The following is a 5333-nucleotide window of genomic DNA, read 5'->3' as shown; positions in this document are numbered from 1 at the left end:
CAATAACATCATCGACAACAACAACGTCGTCCATCTCGCGAATACTCATTTCTCCTCGGTAGCCAATCAGATGTGGTTCTGCACCGCGTACGACACCAACTAGCGTGGGGATTGGTTGTCCGCGTCGACCAATCAGGGCGCCGCTATGCCCCTGTCGCCGGCCAATGGGGCGCTTGGGATCAGCCGTCCGCGCCAACCAATAGGAGCCCCCAAAATGACGTCACCGCCAGCCAATACGACGCGGCGATATCCACGCGATGTCACGTGCACTTTTACCGACAATTTTTCCACGTTATGCGGTATTTTTCACTATATCAAGCTTTCACAATCCAATCCACTTCCACCACACTACCCGAAACACACCCACACGTTAATTTTCTCGCACTCTGTACACGAAAATACCACAGCTTGCTTGAGAGCGATGCACAATACGTCCGTACAGTTCGACCAAAAGAAGTGAGTAGATAGGGACATTATTCATTCATTCAACCTCGTTTTGCAGCTTGTGAGCTCTCGCTCATCACTGCCTCTTATCACTTTATATGTGTATAATTTGTATAGCTTGCTTTATTGGTTGGGTACAATCTCTGTTTATTTTATTTAATAATAATAATAATAATAATAATAATATTCAATTTACTTTTAGGTCTCTTAGTCGTCAGGTTTGACCTGTCCGTTGCCCGTCCCTAGCCACGAGGAGGCGGACCCATTTCTAGTACTGTGTGTATTTCATATAGAACCAATTTTCACTGCCTTTAGTTTACATTTCCATATAAATATTCATGCTGGTTTTCTCTCTCTACTCTTCTTCGCTGTACTCCTCACATCTTGTTTCTTCTTGATCTTCTTTCTTCTATCTTCCTTTCTTCTTTTATCCTACTCCTCTCTTCTTTCTTCTTTCTTCTTTTGCTTTTCAATAAGTACAGCGAATGTTATTGTTATTCTAATAATTTATTTCTTATTTCAAACATTTCTTTAATATATCCTTTAAATAATTGAAAATTTTCGTCAGTATTTATTAATAGTGCGAAGTCGTCTCTATTGTTATTTTTTAGATACGTATATCTCACATTCTCGTATCTTTTGCAACCAAAAATCATGTGTTCAATATTTTCATTTGATTCATTGCATAATTTACATATCGGCGATTCTATAGCTCCTCTTTTGTATAGTGTTTCATTTATAGGACCGTATCCTGTTAATATATAGACTAGGTATCTTCCCGGTATGAACCATTTGTGCCTGCTTGTATAATTCACATCTTTTATAAATTTGTATGTCCTTCGTCCATGTGGGTCGTTATGCCATCTAGTTTGCCATTCATGTGTAATTTTGTCTTTAATTTTTTGTATTTCATCCTTTAGATTTATATCTGTCAAGTTAGTTTTTTATCTATATGCATATCCTCTCCAAGTCACCGTTAGGTTTCTTTTTATTTTATTAATCACGCCTCTTTCAGTGATTTCCAAGTCAAGCGGCTTTAATCCCGCAATGGTTTGCATGGCGGTTGTCGATGTTGTGCGACATGCTTTTGTAATTGCCAAAATCAATACTCTTTGCGCGGCTATTATATGTCTTTCAGTTAGTATATGTTCAAGTTTATCAAACCATGCGGATGCGCAATATGTTATGATTGGAATTGCAACCGCCTTGTAAAGGAATTTTATTATATGGGTTTTAATACCCCACTCTTCCCCGGCCATTCTTTTTATTGACATTATAAAATTGGTTAATTTATTTCGTAGATATTTAGCATGTGCAATGAAATTTAATTTGTCGTCAATAATTACGCCTAAATATTTGATTTCCTTCTTAAATTTAACATTTTCTCCGTTTATTTTTATGATTGGCATTCTTTGTTTGTCTAATTTGCCTTTTATTAGCATAGCAAGCATTTTAGAGTTTGAAACTTTTAACTTATTTCTTTCACACCATTCATTTAAAATTTCTAGTGCTCTTTTACCTTGTTTTTCAACGTCCAGTCGTGAGTTGCCTTTTATTATAATAACTAGGTCATCTGCATAGGCTATGGCCTCAGCATCTTCATTATCAATTTCTTGTTCTAGTCGCATTAATAGATCGTCTATGCACCAATTCCATGCCATAGGTCCTATTATGGAACCTTGTGGGCAGCCTTTTTCCATTTTCCTTTTAACTTTATCAAATTTTGATTCGATAATCATTTTTTTTTTTTTTGTTAAATAGCTGTCTATTATATTTATCATACAGCTGCTGCATTCAGCTTTCATTAGGCAAGCTTTAATTGCAGGCCACCATAGATTGTCGAATGCACCTTCTATGTCGATGAAAAGTGCCATAACTAACTTCTTTTCCGTGGCAATGATTCCCTGTCGAAAGTATAATATCGCATCTTCTGTTGATCTTCCTGGTCTGAACCCAAATTGTCTACTACTTTGTAGATTTTTGCTTTTATAGTCGCTTTGTATTCGTTTAATAATTATGCTTTCAAAAACTTTTCCCATCGTTGGTAAAAGTGCTATTGGTCTATATGAATTTATTTTCGATTTGTCGAGACTTTTTGATTTGAGGATTATTTTCAATTTCGCCAATTTCCATTTATCGGGGAATTTTCTAGATCGGAGACAATTGTTTAATAAGTTATATATAATATTCTTATTGTTGGCCCATACAGCCTTTATAATTTCTGATACAAAGTTATCTAAACCAGGGGCTTTATTTGACTTTAACTTGCCAATCGCAGTACCAATTTCATAGAAAGATAACTCGTTCTCAATGTTGTGGTTTTTATACTTTTTATTCTCCTCTCTAATCTTTTTGTGCACTTCAGACTCTGATCGTCTTAGGTCTTTTGGGACACATTTATTCAGGAGAGCATTAACCGTATCTTTCCAATTCATTGTAATTGTTCCACATGGCAGAGTTAGTGGGCATAATGTATCTATTTTCTTTAATTTGTCTCTGGCTATTTTATAGATTATACTCCATGGGTCTTTGTTTCCTTCCACAGTGACAAAATTTTGCCATGACTGTTTTTTACTTTTTCTAATTTCCGAGACATATTTATTCCTTGTTCTTTTATATTTTTTAATGCAGGCCTCGAGAAGGTCATCCAGTTGTAGTTTTCGAGCTCTTGCTAGTTGTTTCCTTGCTGTGTGTGCTTTTCTCCTGAGCGCTGATAGGTTATCGTTCCACCAGGGGATAGCTCGAGTTACTATTTTTCTTTTGGGTATGGAGTCCTTACAGATATTTTACAGGACTCCATTAAAGAGGTCCAGGGCTGAATCAGGAGATTCATTCCTTATTCTCTCTATGATTATTTCATTAAATTTGTCGTCGCATAACTGTGAAAATTTATCCCAGTCCGCTTTTTTGATTTGATAGCCATCAATACGTCCAATTATAGATGTAGTTCTTTCTAAATTTATTTCAAATGTGATCAAATTGTGATCGCTCACAGAGCAGATATTTACTTGCCAATTTTTTACGTCATTCAGCATGTTTTCACTGACAATAGTTAAGTCTATATTTGACTCTCCTCTGGACGAGGAATATGTTGGGTAATTGCTAGGTTTATTAATCACGTGCAATTTATTTGCAATTAAAAATTCTTCTAAAATTTTCCCTGTTTCGTCCGTTTCGTTAGAAAACCATGTTTCTGACTTGGCATTAGAATCCATGGTAATTAGTATTTTATTTCCTTTAAGATTATATACAATATTTTCTATGTTATTCAAAAAACCATTTATTGGCAGAGAAAATTGACAATAAATGTTTATTATGTAAAGTTTAATATTTCCAATAATAACTTGGAAACATAGTATGTGCCCGGATTCTTGGTATACGTTTTGAAATACTTCTATTTTTGCTTCATCAACGACAGCAGCTGTCCATATATTTGTCACATTATTCGGTTGTAAGGTACGAAATTCCGGGGATTTATACCCCCTGACTATACCCTTATATGTATAAGGTTCTTGTATACAAAGTATATCGATATTTTGTCTTTTCATGATTAAATTCAGGTCTGCTGCTACTGCCGTCGACCTTTGAGCATTAATTTGGGCTACTTTTATCCCCATTCTAATTTACTTCTATAAATTTCTACGTTTTTTACGTATTCCGGGCACACTTTACTTCCTGCCGTATGATTTACATCTTTTCTTTTTGCTCGAGTGCAGTTAGAACACTGCGGAGAGTCTTTCTTTTTACAATCATTTTTTAAATGATCTTTACTCCCGTATATTTCGCAAATTTGGTCTGGGAAGTTACACACCTTTGTGATGTGGCCAAACGATTGACATTTGAAGCATCTTGTCACATTAATATATTCTTTAACTCTATACGTCCTCCATAGCATGTAAATACGTCCTTGGTTAATTAGATCTACAAGGAGTCGTCCTGGCACCTGTACGATCCAGTTCACTCTATCTTCTTTTGTTTTAAAGTGATGTCTAAAAACTATTGTTTCTCGCAAGCCATCCAGTTCTTTGTGATTATACTTTTCGAAATTTTTTGTTATGAAATCCTCCTTTAGTTCGTCCAGCTTATATTCTTTTTCAACATCATAAATAATTATTGATGGCAATATCTTTTTAGGGCTTTCAATCTTTAAATCTTTACATTCTAATTTTGCGTTTTTAATAATTTCCATATCGTTTTTACCTTTCATTTCAATTACAAGTCCTTTTTTCCTCATTTGTCTAATGCTTTTTATTTTTATCTTGCTGCGAACTGAGCTTAACGCACTTGTCACAGCGGTTCTGATCTCATCTTTGCTTCCTTTGTCTTCATCGCTTTTTGGCTTTATCAGAAGCACTTCATGGTCTCGCTTTTCTTTGATTTGGCGAGCTTTTTCGACTGTTATTTTTGATGTTTGTGACTGCAATGGTGTACCAGTCACTTGTGCGTATGACCGAGTCAAGCTAGGAACATTATTATTCTGAATTGTCAATTTTAACTTTTCATTTTCCATCAGTTGTTCCTGTAATTCACTTTCAATTAACAACCATTTCTCCAGTACAAACTTTATTGTTGACTTTGTCACTTTATTTGATTCGTTGAAAAGAAATGCTTCCAGCTTCACTCTTTCTTTACGAATTTTTTCCAACTGTGAAGTTTCTTTTAATGCTTCTCGATGGTATTCACGTTTTGCTTTCTGGTATGCTCGTCGCGCGCTTCGCACTCTTGTTTTCATGGCTGTTAGTTCGTCGTTCCACCACGGCACTGACTTGGGGAATCGTTTTTTCTTCGGTATTGCGGTATCGTATGCGGATGTTAAGGTTTGCTGTATGGAGGTTGTTAAGCCTTCTGCATCGCTGTGTCCTTGGTTTACCTCCTCCGGTGGATACTCG

This window comes from Ptiloglossa arizonensis, unplaced genomic scaffold, assembly GCF_051014685.1.
Source record: "Ptiloglossa arizonensis isolate GNS036 unplaced genomic scaffold, iyPtiAriz1_principal scaffold0023, whole genome shotgun sequence".
Classification (NCBI taxonomy): domain Eukaryota; kingdom Metazoa; phylum Arthropoda; class Insecta; order Hymenoptera; family Colletidae; genus Ptiloglossa; species Ptiloglossa arizonensis.
This window is presented reverse-complemented; position numbering follows the sequence as displayed.